We start from the raw sequence: 25808 nt of genomic DNA, 5'->3' as shown, positions 1-25808 counted from the left end.
AATGAACTCTGACACCTGCTTATGTTCACGGTTAAGATTGGAAGCTGACGGAGCAGAACAGACTATTTGCATAATAGATAATGAAACACACTATTATTTTCAGGGCTTGTTCAAACTAAATGGTCTTTACAACATTACTATTATTTTTCACTGCAGAATCATTAATTGGACATAGGTTCGGTATTATTGTACCAAATATTTTTCTAATTGACATAGAATTATAAATGTTGTTCACTGCAAAATTATGAACTGGTCACAGGTTAAGCCTCTCTCAGATATTTACTTTACTATTTAAAAATGAAAGTTAATTGGAATTCACTAGCAGGTTACTTCTCATTATCTTTAGAATAAAGAAATTATTGTTCTTCTCATAAATAGTGGTATTTTTATTTGTTATCTAGCATTAGCACAACAGACAAACTGTGGATCCTGTTATACTATTAATATGCACTTCCAATACACAAGAGAGACAAACACTTAGCGAGTATGAATATATAACTATCCACTATTGCAGTTTTACACTTTTACTGCAGTGAGACACAATGTTGACAAATTTACAAGAAACTGCCTCACCTTTTAAAATATACTACAGGCAGCACTATGATCATTAAATAAGCAAAATTTTATAAGCCTCTGTTTTAAGAACTTTTAATCTTTGAAAGAGACAGCAAATTGTCTTTATTAGCACAGTCTCCTATTTTCAAGTAAATGATTAAATAGGTGACTTTAAAACTTCACAAAACTACATTTAGTACCTCCCACAATTTCACTAAATCCACAGTAAATCTGAATATTCCCTTCTCACCAAAGATTGAGGTTTTCAACTTTTCCACAAACTAGGACATTCGGTAATCATAGTTCAAATGGAGAGTCACCCGAGAGGTGTTATGATAGGGAAAAACATCAAGGTAGGTACATAAATTCAGTTATAAGTTACCTTATATTTGTTCACACTAAAACATCCAATAAGCTGATCCTTCCCTGTAGATTATTATAGTATTCCGTTACAGTGATTGCGCAATGTGGTGGCAACTGTATGTTGGTAGTTGGATTTGTAGGTAGAATAGCTGGACTCCGTCCCTTCTCGGTGGCGATGATAAATACCAATTCTAGAGTAGTTCCAGCTATTTATCCATCCATCCGAGGCATTGGTAAGCTGCAGGAAAAGCCTGTCTCGGAACCAGCACAATATACAACTTTTACATGGGCAGTGCACAGTTTGGTAGCTAATCCCCGACTGACTCTCACTTCCACGTTTTCTACCTAGGCCAACCACAATTTGCGCGCGCTACTAAGTTCCGTTCCCGAGTTGAACCACACTATCTCTTACACGCAAATCAACTAAGAACTGCAAGTGAGGATCAGCAGTTTACATAGCAGCAACCAAACACATTAAATAAAACAGAACATTTGCACATATTGACATTTCTACAAAAAATTATTCACACGGAAATTACAATTATATACAGTAAGTTTTGTTCCCTCCAAATTGGACAAAGAATTTAAATGATAGATACACTACTTTGCATAGAATCAAGCCATGACATCAAAGTTTTAACAAAGATAGGAGTATATAATTTAGTGTTATCTCTTCAATCAAAGAACATTTACAGATGCTCAACGATGTAACATTAAATAAAACAAAAGCAAAATAAATCAGTAGAGTATTAGAACTATGGTGTTACATTAGTGAATGAGCTTTGTTATTTGCTCTGAAAACTTAGTGACGATGACGGAAGTCCACATGATACAAAATGATGACTGCCAGTAGCGCGAAACACATTTTTGAAGAAAACAAAGTTAACGTCGAATTTGAGTTCAAATCTTGGGAAGTATTTTCTGAAGGTATGTGACATGCCATCAAGGCACACCCCTTGTAAGAAAGAACAGAGAAAAAAGAACTCAGATCCCACCGTTTACAGCAATCGCAAATTTGTTCTCAACAAGGTAATTATTGGCTTGTTCTATGTTACGAAAGTTCAAAGTGTTTTCATTCAAATTGGTGCAAATCGATCCATCAGAATACTTAAAAACATATGATTCTATCGTGTTTGGGTTTAACCAATTGGAATGGGAATTTACTTATCTCATCTAGGAACAGGGAATGCTATTGTGATGGCACTGATCCCAGTATGCCCCCCATCCTCCTATTAAGGGAGAAGTGGTCACTATGTAATTCTTCAGAAAACATATATATATAAAATATATAATGTATATAATATATATATTCGGTAATAATAACCGCATCAGCTGTATTTCGTTCTTTATTAACATATGATTAAAAGATTAGAGCCGAAAAGTTGGGGATCATTTTACCCAATATTCATTGTCCGTCAAACAAAACGCCATTAGAAGGCAGTATATAATGGATTAAAATGTGCCAGATTCCAATATAGTGGATGGGTTCAAAACAAATGGTACTATAGCAATCGCTTCTCCAGTCTGTATAGATACCCAAGATGAATCCTCATAGCTGTGGTTGCCGCACCTACAAGGTTGTCTGCAAATATACTGAAATTTGCTGTTCTCATGTGGTCGACGACAGATGCTAATATGTTACAACCATCCACCGTTTAGAGTAATAATTCTTGCTGTTCATGTACTCGCAGCTTCTGAGTGAGGTTTACAATCTACTACAAATTATCTAGAAAGAGGAAGTATAAATGTAGGAGATTCTGATTATCCAGGAGTTAAAGGCAAAATTTAAATCCTCTATCTTAAAACTTTATATTACATTGCCTTTGGTACAACGTGAATCCATTTTTAGGCAGACTAACATAATCAGTGGAAAAATGTCAATCAGCAGCAACACTGAAGAACATCATCATCGTTATGGAGTTTTAAGGACATTGAATAATTAAAGGTCAACATTTTTTGTTTTATGAAAACGTGACTATAATACCATGAAACTAGTCGAGCTTCATAATTATTTTCACACAGCTTTTGACGTTTTTATTGTCTGAAAAAAATTATTATCTCCATCTATTCACCAATGGTAAACCAGAGGAATGCCGACTGATTCTTCTAGTTCCAAAAGACTATCACGAATATCACGGGTGAAAATACAAAGCAGTGTTTTTAATTCTTACCATTAAACTCTATTTTCAATGAAACTATTTAAATAAAAGAAACGACATTTGGAGAATACGAAGAATCTCTTACCAAATATTGGTGAAAATGGGTACGAGAATTTAGAATTTACCAGATATTTCTCTCTGATAGTGATAGTTCGTTCGGGCCTTTTTTTTTGTAAATTACATCAAAAATAAAAACCACTCATCGCGTGTTCCATGTGATGCCATCAGCTATAGTGTCAGTATGTTTTTTCATTATAAACAGAAGAGTTATTTTCAGTTAAATTTTATATCTTCGTTCGACAAATTGTTTCAAGATTTATCTAAAGCTGTATTAACCAGTATTGGAGCAGCGATTGGGAAGCACAGTTGACGCGGTGCGGGCTGCCACTGGAGATGGGAAGGGGCCAGTTTGACAAGGGAGATCGCCATGCAGCATCGCTATTCATCCGCTGCTTGAGTACTTGTATTTACGGGTGTTTTGGTGTCCCTGTTAATATACACCACCTGCTGAAGCTTGTGAAGTACCCAGAAGACATGGTCGCGTAGTTCACGAAGCTTTTCAATGTGAATGTTCGTCAGTATATTAATGTTCCTCCACTGTCACTAGCGTGCTGTTCCAATCGATTTAATTGATTTCGGTTACTACCAGCCTCAGTTGATGCCACTTTGGATAACGTTTTGGACTGCCATTTTATTGGCTATAATATGTCACACACAATATGGCGGAGAATATGCATATTTAGGGAAAATTACATCTACTTCCGAAAAAAAATTCTGGATAACTATAGGTCGGATGAAAACCACGAGGGCTTTATATTTGGTCCGTTAAACTAACAGTGTTTGGGCATGTCGAGCAGTGGGGTTTCGCCTAACGAATCTGCTGCTCCATTATGCTGTGGTTGTTGTGTTTCACTGCATTTGTTATCGTGTGGTGTAATCATAAGAAGGGCGGCGTATTCCTGTTCTGTGTTCATTATCAAAACTTAAATCATCTGATGTTTACATGTCATTATTAATGAAATTACAGCTTACAGTGCCATATGCAGACTATTTCACTTCGGTGCTGTTGCTGGCAGACCGCTGTGGCCAAGCGGTACTAGGCGCTTCCGTCCGGAACGGCGCTGCTGCTACGGTCGCAGGTTCGAATACTGCCTGGGGCATGGATGTGGGTGATGTTCTTAGGTTAGTTATGTTTAAGTAGTCTGCGGAACTGTTGACCTCAGATGTTAAGTCCCATAGTGCTTAGAGCCAATTTTTGCTATTGCTTCAGAGCAGACTATTTTAAATTAATGATATTATGGTACTCTTAGCGTAAGTGGTTTATGGTTCTAGCTTTGCTGAATAAGCACAAAATCAAAAATTTCCTGTGGCGTAACCAGCCGTGGATAAGTATTTACAGTTTTCCCAGCTTTTACGGTCGAAATGAAACCATTACCTTCAGCTAAAGTAATGAGTAATTGTGCGCTTTCGAATAACATGCATGTGCTTATGCACGCTCGTCGCTGATTAGCTGTCGTTTTATAGGCATAGCATCACAAGCTGCATTTTTTTCATGTGATAGTTTGAAAAAATTTTCTGCAGTCTATGTCCCCTGTCCTGCTCTATCAATTGGTCTTGCTCCGCCACTTGTTGTAACAGCCTTTCTCGTGAATATCGCAGGTACGACGACATTTGAGATGCATCCATTGAAACCGTGATGCCTTGCTACCTTGATACATTCTTAAACCTTTGAGCCCCAACAATATGAAAGTAAATACAATTTCAAAATTTTTCCCCAAAGTAGCCTTTATTATAACAGTAACCAACGAATAAAAATGGTACAAATGGCTCTTAGCACTATGGAAGTTAACATCTAAGGTCCTCAGTACCCTAGAACGTACAACCACTTAAACCTAACTAACCTAAGGACATCACATACATCCATTCCAGAGGCAGGATTCGAACCCGCGACCGTAGCAGTCGCGTGTTTCCGGACTGAAGCGTCTAGCACCGCTCGGCCACCGCGGCCGGCTCCAACGAATACAAGAACCAATTCGCAAAAACTCAACACTCAACTGTTTTAAGATGATTTTATTTGGAACCAGTGGGAGATATACTTCTCAATCACTCATCATTTGGTACGGAATATTTGAGAGGAAACTCGCATCTTTCCTAGACACAGTTCCACATCTCGAACATTCCATCAACACGTAATGTGTGAAACAAATTATAGCCTTAAATAACAACAGAAAATGGGCCTAAAGTGTAATAAATTTTCTGTTGAAACTACGCAATGCCCTTTTTTTCATTTGGAAACCGCTCATAGAAGCAATAGAACACACTACAGTTGACAATATCTTTGTATAATGACGTAAAATGCAGACTGAAACGACGAATGACAAGTCATACCAAGAACGGGATTCGAACGCAGGTCTTCTGCGTACTAGACTGCTGCGGTAACCAATGAGCCGCCCTGGCACAGTGGCTTTGCACAGCTGCACGGACTACTCTAGCACGCATCTCTCCTCAATCCAAATTCCCATACAAGCCTCAGCCCATTTGGTATTCTTCTTAAACCCGAACACCATTGCAGAGACTTTCCAGCTATACTGGAATGGTACCAAAGCATCGAACGAAACTCGTTATTCAACGTGAGATACACTTGTAATTCCTACAATCAAACGAAAGTATGTGGCTTCAGAGACATTTTCATGTCTCAAATAACTAACCTGCGGCTATGGTACCCCTTTTCATTCGTCGCTTCAGTCTGCATATATATATCATAGTTATTTGAAACTTGAAAAGATCTCAGGAACTATTTCGTTTCATTTGATTAAGACTTTACATAAACTTACTCCTCAATACGCTCACTATAAAAAAAACCGCATGTGACAATCTCTTACATTTACGCGGCACAATCTCTTCCCCAAGTGTTGCCTTGAATTGCTACAATACACAACATTCGTAGAAGTATGTAAGTGAACCACTAGATGTCTTTGTCTTGCAACAGAATTGGTGTTTTCATGCTAGAAGAAATGGACTTTAAAAAATAATAAGAAAATAGTGGTTTCAGGCAGAAGCCACAGATTCTCATAGGAGTTAATTTTGTATATAGGATAAGCAGAAATATTTGCATATTGCACGAAATATGAAAACACGTTTGACCTTACAGCAAATCAACAAATCCGTATTGCTCTGAATGGTCATGTACGAGGATCGTATCCAGAAGAAAAGTCGGCGCGGTGTTGCTGACGTGTAACCCAGTGGCTGGCAGCGCCCATTTGATAGACATCGCCGGGCACTAAGTGGCAATGTGTCGCATTACGGCAGGTAACCGCCACCGCCGGACGTCACGCCTGCCCCGGCGCCGGGGTGCTTCTCGCCAGTAACGATGTTAATTACGGCAGCCGCCGCCGCCGCGCTGTATCGCAGGCGGCGCTGGCGTCGCAGCCGGCGCTGACGAGCGGCCGGCGCCTCGCGCCTCGCCAGATAACGGCCGCAGCCCGCTGCGGCGAGGCGATAAGCTAACGGCGCCGCGGCGACGCCCCGCCGTCTTATCGCCGTCCGCCGCTGCCGCCGCGACACTTAGTTTTTACACGGCAGGGTGTCCGCTGTCGCTGGATGGGCGCCTGCCTCGCTTCGAGACAACGTGGCTCCCTCTCCGGTCGCGGAGGGGAGATTACCGATGCGTAATGGCAGTTACGTTGTGGGCAGGTCTAGATGTAGACCACTTAGTCACCTAGTGTGGAAAACCGCCTCCGCTGTGACCTTCTCGTCTATAATATACTAAGAAACACCTGCTGTGGTCCATCTTACACTGAGGATATGCTCACATACAGATGGCGGTAGTATCGCGTACACCAGGTATAAAGGAAAGGGTAGTGCATTGGAGGAGCTATTATTTGTACTCAGGTGACTCATATGAAAGGACATCCTACGTGACTTGAATGAGGAATGATAGCTGGAGCTAGACGCATGCAGCAGTTTATTTTGGAAATCTTTAGAGAATTCAGTATTCTGCGGTCCACACTATCAAATTTTTGGCATTACCTCTCATCACGGACAACTCAGTGGCTTATGGCCTTCACTTAACGACAGAGCAGCGGTGTTTCCGTCTTGTTCTCAGAAATAACAGACAATCAACAATGAGTGAAATAACCACAGAAATCAATGTGGGATGTGCGACGAACGTAGCCGTTAGGACAGTGGGGCGAGATTCGGTGTTAATCGGCTATGGCGGCAGACGTCCGACGCGAGTGCCTTTTTCAACTTTTCCAACGATTTGAGTTGGCAAGAGATGATGGTAGCGTTCGAGAGCGGCGCAAACACAAAGAAGCTATGCACAAAAGATGTAAAGAAGGAATTTTCCAACCTGCTGGTGGTCCCATAATGGTATGTGTTGTGTTTACATTGTATTGATTGGATTCTTGGTTAAACGGAACCAATCATTGACTGAAAATTGTTATGTTCAGCTACTTGGGAACCACTTGCAGCCATTCACGGACTTTATGTTTCCAAACAACTATACGCCATGTCACCTGGCCACAACTATTCGCTCTAATCTCAAAGAACTTTCTGGAGAATTCGACGAAATGCTTTGACTGTCCAGATCGCCCAATGAACTTACATCTGACAACCATCGTGCGCTGATGTGCTGTCTTAATCCATGTACTGCTTGCCAACACCATTGTCTACCCCGACAAATTGGGAGAAACTTGCGAGATGCTCAGTAATACCACCTGCAATTTGCCAGGTTCGTTCCTTCCGCCAGGCTTCTGTTAAAATATTTTTCCGAAACACCTTCCCTCCTTTACTGTAAGAACTGAAATTCTTCAAGAATAGGGCGCGAGGGCGCTGGGAACGATAGAAGAATCCGGATGACAGGGACAGGGAGATGAAGAGGCCCTATAGAGCTGTAGAACACTACGAGGAAATGGTGACCTTTGCCCCTCCAGACGTGCGACCAGAGACCGTAGCCAACCACGGGAGGCTAAACGCCGCTTCAGGGCCCACAAGGCCTGATACACGACCGGCTGGGTAAGGCCGAAATTTTCGACCAGGCGTACGAGGCCTAAAACACCATTCACGACTTGGCCGACGATGACAACATTGGAGGTATACATCGCAGTGCATAAAAGAGGCACCGCTGGTGACGCCAGTTGACGTGAAGACTTTAATCCGCTACCTGGTGACTCATTGCAGACGGCGCTACAAACGAACATCTAAAACATCTTCCACAGAAACCCTTAGTGTTGCTCTCAAGGATTTATGTACGAGGCTGGGCTGTTTTCCAGGTGCATGAAAGATCGTTCAAATCGCCCCAGTCTACTGACTAACTACTGTTCTATAAGACTACATGTTATCTTATCTAAGTTTTTAGGACGTCTAATTTTAAGCTGCATGAGACCATTTATCCACTATCAGGACATAACTAGGCCAGAGCAGTTTGTATTCCAGCTTTCGCAATCAGCAAAACTTCAACTACTGCGAGTCACGAAGTACATCGCTAAAATATGAATGTTTCCAATTCTAATGTGGCCATGTATTTTTAGATAGAAAAAGCTTATGAACATGTCTTGACAGATAGCTCTTGATCAAAGTGCATGATATAGAGAAACGGCCTGACTATTGCCCTTGGGTAATCGGTAGTTTTCTCCAACACCAGCAGACAGTAGTTCACGTCAATGGGCATTACTCCAGCGTTAGGTGCCTAAAGGAAGGTCTCCCACAGGGTTCGGCCCTGTCCCCAACTGTTTTCACCCTTTACGCTAACGACCATCCCATAATGCCCCAGTTATCTCTAGCTCAGTTCGCAGACGACACAGCCATAGTCACCTGTAGCCAGTAGTAGTGGGAACACTGCAACGTCAACTGACGCTGGCGGGACAGTGGGCATCCGGTAATTACATTCGACTCAACGCCGACAAAGCTAAGGCTCTCGTCTTCCCTAGCAAACGCTACTATTTGCGGGACAGGCTTATTCTTCACCATCGAGACCATGCATGTACGTACCAAGTAAACTACTTAGGGGTGACAACGGATAACAATCTCCTTTTCAAATGTCATATCCACAGCAACAGGATTCAGCTACTGTGCCTCTTACACCAGTTGTACAGATCGTTGAGCGATGCCCAGATGAAAGTTTAAACAAATCTCCGGCTGTATCAGGCGACAGTTTTAGCAGCATTTCTTTATGGCTGCTGCACGTGGGGAACTACCAGCCGTCTAATGTTCGACAGATGCCACCGCCTAACCTCAGGAACTCCAAGACGGGCCCGGATTGGGACCTTCATGCCGAACGGTCACATCTGCAATGCAGGAGCTCCTCCGTACTTTCGACAGACTCAGCCGCAGTACCCAACACTTGGCTCTATCGGTACTGAGTGTGGTTACCTTGTGCAGTTTCTGATCATCGGGGCACCCCAATGATTGGATTCAACGAAAACCAACACCTTCAACAGGGCTATGGGCACGTTCTACGAGCCCTTCCATCTGCTTATGTCTGAATAAAGATTGAATAAACCACTTTACCCAGACACCCCAGAAGACCAGCCATAATGCAAGGTGGTACTTTGGCGCGTCTAACACAAAATTAAAAATAAGTAAAATAAAATAACAGGGGCGCTAAAAATCAAATCACCACAACAGGCTCCAAAGTAAGATTAGTCTTCAAATGTAAACACAGCCAATATAGACAGAGTCCCAACAAACTTCCCCTTTTTTAACCAGAAAGCTGAAACGTTTTAAAATCTTAAAGCATGGCACAGATGAAAAACTCAGATGAATATTTAAAAAAATGGAAGCTGAATTTAGCATCGCATGAATAGACACGTATAATTCAAACGTCGATTTTTTTTGTAAATTCAGTCTCTAAGGAAATTCTAGTATGTTCTCAGTAGGCCTCTAGTTCAAGTAGCACTGCTCATAATGAATGTACTACAAATAATTAAAGAAAAGAACTAACCTAAGAACAAATACCTCCTTGACGTTTAATAACTATAAGAAACTAAGGACGGTAACGGCCAGCTGTGCAGTAAACTTTATACTTATATGGTTAACCGCAATTAAATGAAAAATGTCGAATAACACTTCTTCAGCTCCCAATTGCCGTTTGTAAATTAAGCTATTTAATGGCACAGGTATAATGACTCAAAATGTGATTCTGGCAGCTTTATCATTTAAGGAGCATACAAACTTTTCTAGGCTTATAAGATCTTCTAGTCAATTTGCGCAATCGGCGGATGATGCAATGTTGTTAAAATTAAGAGAAATGAAAAATTGAAACTGTTTTGCTCCGCCAACTCTGTAAGAGAACTTATTTTGACTGCACTTATTAAGCCCAATAAAATACGAACTCGAACAGTAAGAAAGTTTGTTCAATAGTTTCACCTTTATTCATGCTCAAACGTTTGTGAGGAAATACGAAACATGCGAAGTATACCATGTAACTGCCTTGCGTTGCATTCACCTAAACTAACAAGCTCCACCAAAACGGAAACACGACCGGCATTCATTACCATTTAGATCTGTCGTGTTCCCTATGCAATCTAACAAGCTGCTACTGGAGGTTTTATGGTCAATCTAAAACTGTGCCACAGGCCAGCAGACGACATGAAAACTGCAGCACCACAGAATTGCACACTAAATCGATTGCTTGTCTTGACAAATAGCCAGATGGATTAACACATTCACTTTCTCAGTTGACAGCAGGATCCATGAAATACATAGCAAAGGGTTCCACCGACCAGGTCAGCACAGTTAATCCGAGTAACCATGTTGGTGACTCGGCATAGGATCCTTGCCTGGCAGCCTCCAGAAACCCACTTCCACAGGCACGCCACAGCAACGGTAGCTAGCTCACTGTAGCTCACTGTGCTAGCACACTGTATTGTTGCTCACTTCCTGGACGAGAGGTCACTGAATGGCTGCCACTGGCCGGTCCGAACACTGTGTCACTACACCGTTCTGCTACGGCCGCAGGTTCGAATCCTGCCCCGGGCATGGATGTGTGTGATGTCCTTAGGATAGTTTAATTAGTTCTGAGTTCTAGGCGACTGATGACCTCAGACGTTAAGTCGCATAGTGCTCTCTGCGCACGCCCTGTGCAACCCCCGCGCTGCTTACAGTCAAAGATAGCGACCCTCGCCTGGAAACAAGATTGATACGAGACTACACGGCCTGCTAAACGAAACAGCCCAATTAACGCCACTTGCAGCAGTGTCCACACGACAGAGAATTTTATATATTGACAATGTGGTCACATACTGTCAATAATTTTGTTAATAGTTATGATTATTATCCACGCGGAGTGAATGACCACATACACAGAGTCACCAAGATGGCGAATTCTGAACTGACATTACTTGAAAATACATTAATGAAGGAAGCCGCTTCGAAAACTTTCATATGCCAACTGTTTTTCTTCTTCTTCTTCTTCTTCTTCTTCTTGGCCTTTGTCCCTTAGCGGAGCAGCGTGGATTTGGTATGGTTAATGTAAACGCCAGTTTAGTCAACATAGTCCCTACCACTAACTAGTGGGCGTTCCACCTTTCATGATGGACGGTAGGCCGTAGCTGCTTTAAAAACGTTTCCATTAGGTTTTCATCAAATTCTAATATAAATCATTTGGGAAGGTATTACTAATATATGCACTCGTTTATGAGTGTGGTTAAGTTACTTCTCTACTTTATAAATCACCATTATTGTGGAACTTAGAAAATACTACTAATAAAAATGCAAAATAACTGATGATGGTGGATGTAGAGAGGATATAAAATGTAGACTGGCAATGGCTAGGAAAGCGTTTCTGAAGATGAGAAATTTGTTCATTCGAGAAGAGATTTAAGTGTCAGGAAGTCGTTTCTGAAAGTATTTGTATGGAGTGTAGCCATGTATGGAAGTGAAACAAGAAGAGAACAAGAAGAGAATAGAACCTTTCAAAATGTGGTGTTACAGAAGAATGCTGAAGATTAGATGGCTATCTCACATAAATAATGAGGAGATACTGAATAGAATAGGAGAGAAGAGAAATTCGTTGCACAACTTGATTAAAGAAGGGATCGGTTGTTTGGACATATTCTGAGACATCAAGGGATCACCAGTTTAATATTGGAGGGCAGCTTGTAGAGTAGAAATCGTAGAGGGAGACCAAGGGATGACTACACTAAACAGATTCAAAAAGATATAGGTTGCAGTAGCTACTAGGAGATAACGAAGCATGGACAGGATAGAGTAGCATGGAGAGCTGCATCAAACCAGTTTCTCGACTGAAGACTATAACAACAACAAAAATGCAAAAGTGGACAGTAAGTAAAAGAGGTCGAATATCGTGATTTAATGGATGGCTGTTTGTATGAAGCGTTATTCACAAGAATTGAGGAAAAGCTTTTTATTCTAAATGTTTGCGAGTAGTGTAACCCTGGTGGAACTTGGGTACCAGATCGGTATTCACCTACTGGGATGTGCGAAACGCCTGGGAACCGGATCCAGGCAGACAGGCACACCGAGCAGGAACCGATACGTATTCTCCTCCTGGAAGCGGCTCTTTAACACGAATACGTGTCCAAGCGAATGCCCACATCACACATTGATCATTATTTGTTATCCGAGCATTACACAGCTGGATTCGTGTAAGAGATAAAGGAAATGTCATGAGCCCGTCACGCCTCCGTCAGCGTGTCAAAGTCGTAGTCTATTGCACAACAGAGAACACATAAGAAACAGCTAACGGATTTACGATAATCTTAGTTTCCCCCCACATACATATTGCATAGGGCCTCGCCGTTTAAATTGAACATCGGGCCAAGTTATGGATGAAGAAAGCTAAGTTTTTCATGAACTATGATTATTGAAAAGCATTAAAATAACATTGGTCCGACAGGCAACCTTTGCAATATGATGTGGCGTGGTTTGTTGAGTAAAAATGTAAATGTGGATCTGCACAGAAATTCAGAAAAGTACCGATGCAAGCCGAGTATTCCGTGAAAGCAAAATGAGTCACCCTTCACATGCGACGTGAGATGTTCGATTACTTCAAAGAGGACGCTCTTGTTTGAAATATATGACGTCGCACATCCGTCAAAACCGTTGTGTGCGGCCAAACTGATAGTCTCAAATAACGCTAAGGGTGCTAATTCAGAGCGTCGCTTTGTGTGTGCAGTGAGATTTGTGAGTGCTCGTTCTCCACAAGTGCGGCTCAGGATGCAAAACTGGGACGAGGTTTCCCGTCACAGAGCGGGATGCACCCGTTCTGCGGGATGTGTCCCTCGAGGCAGCAATCGGTTCCGCGTTAGCTAGTAATTACGTGGCCCGCGGACGCTCCCGACCGAGAGCGGGTCCGCCTGACGAGCCAACGAGCGAAACTCCAGCCGACCTTTAACATGAAGGCCCATAAATATCCAGCCTGCTCCTCCCCACCTGGGAGCCAGAGGGAGCTAAACTTTTCCATACGTTTGCCAGAGGCCGACCGATAAATTTCTTTTCCAAAATTCTCGGCCTTCTTGGCACGCTTCCTTCGGCTTCCTACAGTCACTGGCTTTCCAGCGCTTACTACTGCAGGAAACATTCTCCGTTTCTTTAATAATTTTACGGATTACCTTAGAATGGACTGGTCTTTTGAGCAGGGTACACTGCTGTACTCTGGTCTGAAAAGAAATAACGACGAAACAGTGTTCCTACATGGCGCTCGGAAAAGCCTCCTGAGCAAGTGATGCATGTTTCCTCTGGGAGGTCGCGCCACATCGCTTCAGGAAGCGAATCTCTCGGGAAAAGCACGTCGTGTAGCAAACAGATATTCTCTCAGGATAGCTCGTCACGGTACCGGCCACATGTTTCTTGAGGCCACGCACGCCACTGTTAGCAAGCTGAGCATACACATACACGCACACACACACAAACACACACACACACACACACAGTCACACACACACACCACACACACACACACAAACACACGCACGCACATTCATTCCAGCCCCTAATTAAGAGACAAATGATTATGCTATCTTTGCACGGTCAAAGTACCGCGGCTCTTTAAAAATTCACACAGTGAGCAAGCCAAACCTCAAAATACGAGTATTTTCAAATGGACATGCTTTTGACGAACAGGCAGAAATCAATTTAGCCTTAGTGAAAACATCAAAACATCCTCAAAGCGGATTTTACACGCATTGTGATGGTACTGGACAATGGGATAGAACCGTGTCGCCGACTGAGTGATTAGAGTTGCAAAATTTTGTACATTTAATTAACAACTTTAAAAAAAATAAAAAATAAAAATAACTTTATAATATCGCTTCTTACAGCACCTCAGCAAAACATTTATCAGTCTCGAAATGTAACCTCTGCTCAAGCAATTGACAACTTAAAAACTTTCAGTTATTCCAAAAAATGTCTCGTAAACAGAAACGGCGGCGAACGTAACAGCCGTAACAACAAGGTTTACAAGCAACGTTACTCAACATTTTAAGAATTTAGAAACAGCTTAAGAATTCTATGTAGTAATTTCTGCTGCTTCAGTCACCTTTTACTAATATTTAATCAGCACAACGCGTTTCGACAGCATGCTGCCATCATCAGATGCATTACAGTTGCAAGTACACAAAATTTTTACAGTCGCAGTCCTCAAACTATTCTACGCCAAATGGATAAACTAAATCTTAACAAACCAGGGAATTTTTAAAATGTAGCTCTATGGCAGAAGACCAGTATTTAAAATAAAACGTCAGAGTTATTACGGAAGCGAATATAGAGGACAAGAAGGAGAGATACATGTTTCTAGAGCTGAGAGTATCGGTGATTCTGAACAAAAAGTAGGGGAAAGTGTAGCACCTTGGAACACATTTAAGACCATAACCTGCAGCGAGCCCTGTAAAATAGGTTTAACATGTTTTCTAATTCCACTTTTAAATGATGGCATTCTCTTTTCATATTCTGCAGTCTTTTTCTAAAATTACAAAAATTAATCCAGAAAGTTTAGGTTTTCCTAAATGGGAAAAGATGTCCGAAGATACAATACGGTCATGCCCCTAGCCAAAAAAAGTTCTACCGAAATTTAAGTATTTAAATCGGGAAAATCTTGGCAGTACTCTATTTATACATCATCGTTACTCTGCTACGCACCAATAATCAGTAAGTGAAATCGAAATATATGGGAGAATGGCAAAAAAAAGAAAAGTTAAAAGTTAAATTCCCCTTTAAAATGAAACTGATGGAAATAAATACAAATTTCTCTTTTCATGGACAGTTAAAAAAGTGAAGACATTAATGAAACTCAGTTAATTTACTAGTATCACACGTCACATGGTAAAAGCTCTTCTTCAGTTTCAAGGTACAATATGGTGCACGATCGATGAAATATGGCTTAACTGTCCACATGTTGCAAAAATGCTTTATCGTTACATAGTATTTTACTGTCCGTAACATTTTGTACATGAAGAACTAACAATGTATACGAACTGTCTTTAATACATTAAACAGAACTGGAAGGTGTCGAACACGAAACTTTAACAAAAGCTGCTCAAAACACTCCATGTGTAACAAGAGCAAAACTGTGGAAAATGGCGGAAACTGCTCATGATGGTCATTAGAACGTATTCCTTTATGCCATTTTAAAATGAGTTATTACATTGAAGTACCGAACAAAAAAAATCACTTGTTCCTAGGTACACTATGCTCTAGGCATAACACTTTCTGCTCTACAAGTTTTGTACATTGTACATGTACGAGGGGCCTCATGAAATTTTAATTATATTGAAAATATATTTGTCTTCAGAGTCTTTGACGGCGGTATTCTTCAATACAATGTTCTAAGTAACAAGCAGAATCACTTCGAGTAAAACACTCGAGCTTCCGATAGCTGTCACCGCCATCTCGTCAGGAGTTAAAATCACTGACAGCCGCTGCTGGCATGGTGTTCTGATTATTCAGATTCAATAGCAGCGTCCGGAACTTTCCACAGATGGCTGAAGGGTCGCATGAACGGAAGGCGGGTTGCTCATTGCAGAGCTGCTCCGGTTCGAGGCGTTTGAAACTGCCATTCCAGCCTCCCTACAAGCGTCGAACCTACATCATTGCTTTCATTATTTAATAATGAACATATATTTATAAAATTTCATAATTACTGTTTATTTGGAGGTAATTGTCTACGGCCCTGTTACACACAGAAATCAGCGTATCACAGTATGGCTGCACACTGCTTGAGGACTCAAAGCAAAACGGCGCAGCCCAGAGAGAAATTGATCGTGCAGCAACTCATCTTCTGTGTCTGAAGTGAAATAACGCCGTAACAATGCACGGGTAGGTGGCCTCAAATCTGTAACACGCCTGAATAACTGTGAATGAAAGTGACAGACAATCTAACCTGGATTCGCGACAGAAGTGAAGCCGCTGGTTGTCGAAGACCGGTGTCGTAGTATCGAAGTGACGTTGGAAAATGTGAAATCTCTCACGTATCAGTTTTAAATATCTTGCACAAATATAGAACATAACAAAATAGTCTGCCTGCTGGCTTCGGTGACTGCTCACACCCATTCACATTGCCTCCTGATGCGAAGCTGTAACAGAAACATTGCATCTACAGGGTGCGTCAAACTAATGTCTACACACTCTGAACTGTCATAGACAATTTATTTCCCGTTCTACAAAGTTAAATATCTGTGAGAAAGTAATGTCATATTTCTTCAACAGGTGACTACAACATGGCGGACGTGCGTTTGAGCTTCGAAGCGCAGAAGCAGATAAGTAAGTGGTACAGGAAGTTTGAGAATGTAGCTCCGGTTCGAAGACGGTAGAGAAGTGAGTACGGTACAGAACCACCTTCAAGGTTAACAACTACACGTCTTACACGTCTACGAGACAAATTCGAAATTCATGTAACAGTGTGTGATGTGCATAAAGGTCGATCAGGGCGACCTCGTACAGCTACAAGTGATTATTCCACAACTGCGGTCTTGGAACTGTTTCAGCGTTCGCCTCAAAAATCTTCAAGGCAAGCGGCACGTGAGAATAATGTAAGTGCTAGTAGTGTGTTACGCATTCTGAAGAAAGGCAAGTTTCGTGTATACACTCCAAGGCTGGTGCTACAGCTAAGTGACGACGATCCAGATCGAAGGTTAGAATTTTGTGAATGGGTTCAGGAGATGGCGAGACGTTAACCGGGATTTATGGGTAGCATAATTTGCACGTATGAAGCCCAATTCAAACTCAGTGGTACTGTCAATAGGCACAATTGTGTGTACTGGGCTGAAGATAATCCTCACATTAAAGTTGAAAAGGCTGTGAATTTGCCTGGTGTAAATGTATGGTGTGGTTTGTCTGCAAGGGGACTCATTGGGCCTTTCCTCTTTGAAGGTACTCTTACTAGAGAAACGTACCTAAATGCAATTCGTGCATTATACGGTAATGATGAGTTTTATTTCCAACAAGATGGCACCCCGCCGCAGTATCGTAGCGACATACGAGCATACCTGGATCACAATCTACCAGACCAGTGGATAGGACGCAGGGGACCAATCGAGTTTCCTGCACACTCTCCAGACCTCACGCCGCTGGATTTCTTATTACGGGGCTCAGTAAAAGATGAGGTGTACAAACGTAAACCTGGACACACTTTGGAATGAGATTCTGGCGGTCTGCGCAGAAATCTCATTGGACACTTTGGTACAATGTACGGTCGCAGTAGTGACTCGTACTCAGAAATGTATTGATGCTGAAGGCCACCAGTTTGAACATTAACCACATTTGCAAAGTACTTTTACTTTTCGAATTGGACTTTAAGCTTTCCATTGCCAGAAATTTAATTTGTAGAACGGGAAATAAATTTTCTATGACGCGTCAAATTGTGTATACATTTTTTGGACGCACCCTATATTTTAGGGCAGTCCAGATGTCGTCTATGTCTGCCTAATTACCATGGACGAGTGTTGAGTGTACCACTATAATCCCGAGAGAAAGGAACAAAACAATGACTGCAAACGTTACGATTTACAACCTCAGAAAAGGGTCAAAACCCAACCGTCATCGGCTAGATGATGCAGTCTATTCGCTCTCAAGAAGTGTCCAGCGACATCTCCTTACGAGGCTGCGGAAGACCGTTAAGACAAACCATCGTGGGAAACAGTCCACGGGGATGTTTCTTGCTCTGTGGCAAGGCTCTTGGTCATTCTACACATTACGCACATGCTGCTGTTTTAGTCTATCAAATTTGTCCTCGGTTCCACATTCTGATATGCCTTTCTTTCGAAGAGGAAATCATTATGTTGAAGCAGTTACCAGAACGATAGGATTGTGATTTTCGACGTGCAACGTTACCTGAACAATCAAAATCCAACCGTCTACAACCAATTTACGTAGATAAGAAACAGAAGAGGGCCCAAAATTTAACCCTCTGAAACTCCCTTTGTGATTTCTCCTAGTGACTAAAATGTTATACTTTTTCCAAGATTTTTTTAATTATTCAGCACAACATTTTCCATTCATTTGTTACGTGTGATTCAAATCAGTTGTATATAAATGAGGTGCAGTCCCCATACCAGCATTCAGCAAGTTTGAGGTTTCAGTAGAGATAAACAGGAAAAAATATCATGTACAGTTCTATTCTTCTTCTTCTTTTTCGTCGTAGCCATGTCTCTATCGACTACGTGGTCGGCACTGTTACAGTAGTTCAGCAATTTCTATGATGGAATGTGGTTGTATACCATTCCTGACGCTACTCCTTGTCGCCTGACGGAATTCGCGTTCCCCATCTGTTGCGCCCAGAGTAAAGGATAGCTTCAAGCGTGTGATCTTGCTCTAAATGTTTGCGCCTCACGTATCATGGCTTGCCTTCGGAACCCGCCTGGTATTTGCTTTGTCTGATGTAGTAAATCTCGTACAGATCAAATTCTGGCTAGCCGGTACACCAAGCCCTCGTTAGTCCGCCTGACGGATTCTGTTTGGGACAGCGTGTCTCCCTGAATCCTGGAAGCTACCCTTTACGGGTCTCGCCAATCCGGACGGGAATAAGGCGGTACAGTATTTCAGTCTATTCATTTCAATGAAATGCACACAAGGTGCCTGGTTAGAAGAGAATTACAAAACAATATTTTCCCCAAATCAAGTCGACATTTGATTTACGCTAATCCACAGAACTTCTTAGATATCAGGGACATCTTAGCATCAGGTGTGTTTGTAATAGTTCTAGCCCCAACCCCGTCTGCTGTAGCTAGAATGAGCACTCGCTATAAAGCCTCCCGGCCTGATCGTGGTCAAATCATCAGCTTCCTTAGCTACTTACAGGCATGATTAACCTTGGCCTTTCGCTTAATCATTGTGATCATTATCAAACAATTAAAAGAAATTAAGAACAGGTGGAGAGATTACAAAGCGACGTAACACACAAATAGACAGCTATCTCAAATGAAATCTTCAAATGCAGAAACAAGAATCTCATCAGTTACTAAGATAGCAGAGAAAAAGTGGGTAAGCGCTCTTAAACTGTTAAACCATTACAGGTTATTGGATCGGTAGTCAGAAGTCACTCAACAGGAGAAACTCACTGCAGTAAACTAGATGAATGAAGCGAACAGAAGAGAGATTCTGTCAAAACATGGTGCAACAGGAGAAGAACGTTTAGCGTTACCTGGGGAGCAGGCTGAATGGACTCCAGGATTTGACTGTGATCATATTTTCGAGCTGTCTTCTTAATATTGTCTAAATCTGCTGTCGCAACGAGCAAGAAACAAGATGCCTCAGACGGTTTGCTCCTCTAAAACCATAAGCCTCCCCAAAACCTCCGTGGTTTTATCAAACAGGAAAACGACTGCAACACAGCCTCTTGGTCCATCTGGTCTGGAGGCTGCTGTACCTGTGGTAGAAACGCATGTTCACTTCCTACCCACGGTCCAAAACATGACTGCGACTGATTGCTTCAGGTGATATTGAACAGTAACAAGTCAGATCATTAAATGTGCTAGGATTGATGAAAGCTTTGCCGCACATTTAAAGGGCCCCAAGAAGAAAATACTTAGTACTAGTGAATAGCTGCCGCTTTTGCTTAACACAAAGATAAAACAGTGGACATGATGGAGGAGACAGAAATCTGTAAGTTTCTATGGAACCTGTCTGGTAGAGTGATGAATGAACAAAAAGACTTTTGAAATGGAAAATTTCTGGGCAGTTTTATGTTCATTCTATAATGAGGAGTTGCAGGAGCATAGGACGCTAGGTTATCGGTATGGTGACAGTCGTATTTGGCAGCAAAACTGGGGCGACCATACAACCATGTAATGAAAATTTATGGGGGTTATCTTTAATTAATTTCTTAAAAGGGTAATCCTTTATCGCATTTTTATTTGCTCAACTGGTAAATGACACACCTCGGACAATTAACGTATCTCATCACTGCTAACTTTACGTGAATGAAGCTGACAGACAGACTATGCGTCACACTTATATTGAGTGCATCATATCTGTATATCTACTGTGTATTTTAGCATAAGCTCTTTGTAACATCATTTGTCGTATTGCTACCATCTCACTGACTATTGCGCGGTCATAATGTGTTAAGTAAGGTGCGGTGGTATTTGGAAATGCGCGTAATTTTAAACATGTGACACACACCTGGAGTAACGGTGCCAATGATACAGGTTATATGACAGACGACAAGTAATATGAGAGTAGACGCCATTCAAATACAACACATGGAGGTATTTAAGTGGCATAGAGTGCCATCTCTAATATTTGGTGCAGGAAGTTGTTATAACGGCTAGAACGGTTTATAATGAGATTGGTTACTGTGTTTGATATTTAACCGTTTGTTGATGAAACATTTCTGTTGCTTTCGTTCATCGGGTACTTGAAAATGGTCTAAGACCGAAATTATATAATTCTGCACGAATAAGAAACAAAATGATAGCTGCAGGCGGCATCGAATCACTCAAATCGGTCTTTATGACCAATATAACTGTCTCTTTTACGACAGTCTTAAGTTTCTGAATTAATTTTTAGGATGTGCCTCATACACTTTAACACCAGTAATCCCTTGAGTGTATACCATTACACACTTATAATTGCCACCTTTAGGCTAAATTTACTTTTAGACTAGGTTCATTACTATGCCTATATTACATTTGAGGTAACATTTAGGACTGTTTGAAGTATATTTCACTGATAATAAAGTACATTCTTTAAACTTGAACATTATTTTTAATATAGCCTAGCCGTCAATCACACATACATTTAGAAACATACTTTTCTCTGAGACTTGGTGTCACAAATTTTCTCAACGGAGAGTTGCTTTTACATTCTCACTAGTCCATGACACACCAAAGACTTGTGCCTCGCTTATTTTTTGTGTACTACTTCGACCTTGGCTCTGGAGTGAGGGGAAAAATTTAACACCTCAGTAGAATTAAATTTACAGTGGATTTGGGAGGAGACACTTTAAACTACTTACACCTTACCAGTGACATTAATAAGCAATAGCATTAATTTATGATATACAAGAAAGGTATTTATGTAGAGACATAGTAATACCTGCCTTTTCCCAACATCTCTTACCACTCGAACTTGCAGCCTTGCACACCATGGTGCAACACCTACTGTCTGCACGTTAGACAAAACCAGATTTTGAAAATGAATTGAAAATAATTAAAGACAGAGCGTACGGTAATGTTTACGGTCAAACCCTAATTGACAACACACTCCGTGGAAAGAAGAGACAGAGAACCACATCACTCCTCTATCCTCCTGAGAAAGCACTAAACTACTCTCATAGAAAATGGTTCACCCATGCTATATGTAGGTAGAACTTGGCAGGTACTTGCTATCCAACCAATATCCATGAAATACACTTTAGCTCCTTGTACTTGGGATACCGTCGCTCACATTCTGTTCAACAGTAAAGACAAGATTGGAAAATATTTGAATTTATAGGATTCCTGCAATCTGTGTGTCAAATTACATGTAGGTCATTCGGGTAAGGCTGTAACAGACAGACTAAGCATAAAAGGCGTCAGAGACTGAAAAAGAAAGATTCCATCTTTGCTGGACATGCTCTGAATGTATCTCCGTCTTATGATATTAAATGCGAATTCTACACGGAGGCTGGCCGGTGTGGCCGAGCGGTTCTAGGCGCTTCAGAGTCTGGAACCGCGCGACCGTTACAGCCGCAGGTTCGAATCCTGCCCCGGGCATGGATGTGTGTGATGTCCTTAGGTTAGTTTGGTTTAAGTAGTACTAGGTTCTAGGGGACTGATGACCTCAGGTGTTAAGTCCCATTGTGCTCAGAATCATTTGAACCATTTCTACACGGAGGAACTAAATGCAGAAAACTAATCGTACTAGAAATTGCGGTTATTTATCAAACAAGTCAAAGAGTCCTGACCTGGCCCTTAATCATCATAGTTTCATTATTCACCGCAACCAAAAGAGCAGCAACCAGTTAATACTTTTTCTCACAATTGAAACTGTTCCTCGATCACATTTCATAGACTCTTTTTCTCTTTGGCCTTTTTTCAGCCTGTTAATCACATTCACCAGCCTGCCGATATAGGCTCTGATGTTATTCACTTATACAACGCTTTTGGCTTATACTTCCTATACTTTAAATCTTTTAGTATAGAGTAATATAAGATCGATTTGTTCGGAGTTTCTGTGTGAATTTCATTACGATAGTGTTTTTCATGCTAAAGTTTTGTCACATATCATTATACAACTATGAACTGCCGCTGATTTTCTGTAGACCATCTGGCTAGAAAGCAGGAAGTCAGTAAATAAATATTATTGTGGAACGTTAATGCCGTGTATTCCCTTTTTTCGTATGGCATGTACTGCATGTTTTAGAACTACACCCTTGCCCCTGGATACTCGGCAGTGTAAAGTAGTGGAAATCAGTCTAGAGGCAGGATTGCATGAAAGCTATATTACAATGTCCGAATCATTCATCTATCGAATTTACTGTGATAGTAGTAGATAAACATAAGTCATAAACAGTCATGACGCAATTATAAACATAAGTCATAAACAATCATTACGCAATTACAAAGTTTCTATCAAAATACGAGTAACAGAATAAGATGTTCGCATTTCCTGAATTGAAAGTGCTTTACAGGTAATCAGTGCCCTGCTGTGTTATTGTATTCCTAGCATTTTGTCCAACCTCCGTTCTTCTTAATTACATCTAAAATTCTCTTCGGCACTGATTTTGTTAGGGCTTGTAGTTTCTGCAGTTAAATTGTCCTCCGCTTTCATCGTATCGCTCTTTTCAGCTGTCACACGGTCACAAATTGTCTTCCGTTGCTAGAAATACCTCTTCCAAGTATCCCCCGAAAGTTTTCCCCGGCGAAAATCTTCAAACAACCTTCTGATTGAACATAGACAGATGCATTATACTCTTGAGACATTAGATTTCCATCCTCTAGATTCGCATACACTCTAACACATTCTGTATCATCATCTCAGTGTACATTTTAAATTTTACTCTAGTTTTCAGCCAAACAATACATTTCTTACCTTAAGCGCAGAAGTCTGCCTGTCATAACACTTCCACTATGAATAATTTCTGATCATCCTAAGGTGCTGATCTGTTCTCAGATCATGCCAATAATATTGAAATCTGCCCTTCTTCTCATCCCCCAAAGATCATTTTGTCCCATTCAGAAGTCCGTAACATACGTTTTTCAGCAAACTACAGTGTAGTCTGTTTTTGGTTTAGAGCTAGAGCGGGCTTCTGCAATCGTTTGTTGAAGGCAAGATGTCTGTCATGTGACGAATTTCGTCGTAGACATCCGGAAGTTAGTCGCAATTGTAAATCAGCAACAGCTGAGAAGAATAAGTTTTGTGGCCCTTGCTTTGCTATGCCTCAGATAATGTTCTACTTTGGCCAAGTTTTCAGTTCTGTCCATATCGTGCGCCAAGTCTGACGATATCACCCATCACGTGAACAGTTCAACTTCTTGGCAATTTGACGTTAAAGCGTTTTATGTCCTTGTAGTACGGATTTTTGCTGTTTCACCACACTGTAACTGTTTTCCGCATGGTATTGCCACAGTTGTGGCACTGACATTAATTTTATGTCTTTTGCGTCTACAGTAAAGACATGTAGGCACGCACTAACGCCGTACAGAGGCGACTGCCTCAATAGCGAGTTCCACCCTTTACCACCTCAATCGCTGATGACTTGTTGTATAGCAGGGCCAGCCAAGGCGTGCCAAACCTCACGCGGGAAGAGAGTGCAGGCCGCCGGAGGGCCAGTGCTCCACTTGTATCGGCTTTGCTCGTGCCTTCTATGAAGTACTCCGTACAGCGTGACATTTCATTTAGTATCGCGGTGTGGCGTTTTTCGGTCGGCACAACTGTCTTCAGTTCAGCACTACGGTGATTTCAGCGCTGTTTACCCTTCGCTATTCGTTCATGGTGTGGGGGATGTTCATAGGTCCAGTAGACATACGCACAACAAGAGGCAGTCCAGCGATCTATCGTCACAAGCTATAAAAAATAAATGGGATTGACACAAGAGATGGATGAGAATTGTCAAAATACACTCCTGGAAATGGAAAAAAGAACACATTGACACCGGTGTGTCAGACCCACCATACTTGCTCCGGACACTGCGAGAGGTCTGTACAAGCAATGATCACACGCACGGCACAGCGGACACACCAGGAACCGCGGTGTTGGCCGTCGAATGGCGCTAGCTGCGCAGTATTTGTGCACCGCCGCCGTCAGTGTCAGCCAGTTTGCCGTGGCATACGGAGCTCCATCGCAGTCTTTAACACTGGTAGCATGCCGCGACAGCGTGGACGTGAACCGTATGTGCAGTTGACGGACTTTGAGCGAGGGCGTATAGTGGGCATGCGGGAGGCCGGGTGGACGTACCGCTGAATTGCTCAACACATGGGGCGTGAGGTCTCCACAGTACATCGATGTTGTCGCCAGTAGTCGGCGGAAGGTGCACGTGCCCGTCGACCTGGGACCGGACCGCAGCGACGCACGGATGCACGCCAAGACCATAGGATCCTACGCAGTGCCGTAGGGGACCGCACCGCCACTTTCCAGCAAATTAGGGACACTGTTGCTTCTGGGGTATCGGCGAGGACCATTCGCAACCGTCTCCATGAAGCTGGGCTACGGTCCCGCACACCGTTAGGCCGTCTTCCGCTCACGCCCCAACATCGTGCAGCCCGCCTCCAGTGGTGTCGCAACAGGCGTGAATGGAGAGACGAATGGAGACGTGTCGTCTTCAGCGATGAGAGTCGCTTCTGCCTTGGTGCCAATGATGGTCGTATGCGTGTTTGGCGCCGTGCAGGTGAGCGCCACAATCAGGACTGCATACGACCGAGGCACACAGGGCCAACACCCGGCATCATGGTGTGGGGAGCGATCTCCTACACTGGCCGTACACCTCTTGTGATCGTCGAGGGGACACTGAATAGTGCACGGTACATTCAAACCGTCATCGAACCCATCGTTCTACCATTCGTAGACCGGCAAGGGAACTTGCTGTTCCAACAGGACAATGCACGTCCGCATGTATCCCGTGCCACCCAACGTGCTCTAGAAGGTGTAAGTCAACTACCCTGGCTAGCAAGATCTCCGGATCTGTCCCCCATTGAGCATGTTTGGGACTGGATGAAGCGTCGTCTCACGCTGTCTGCACGTCCAGCACAAACGCTGGTCCAACTGAGGCGCCAGGTGGAAATGGCATGGCAAGCCGTTCCACAGGACTACATCCAGCATCTCCACGATCGTCTCCATGGGAGAATAGCAGCATGC

The sequence above is a fragment of the Schistocerca gregaria genome, chromosome 1 (genome assembly GCF_023897955.1).
Source record: "Schistocerca gregaria isolate iqSchGreg1 chromosome 1, iqSchGreg1.2, whole genome shotgun sequence".
Classification (NCBI taxonomy): Eukaryota; Metazoa; Arthropoda; class Insecta; order Orthoptera; family Acrididae; genus Schistocerca; species Schistocerca gregaria.
The sequence above is the reverse complement of the archived record's forward strand: the minus strand, read 5'-3'. Positions refer to the sequence as shown.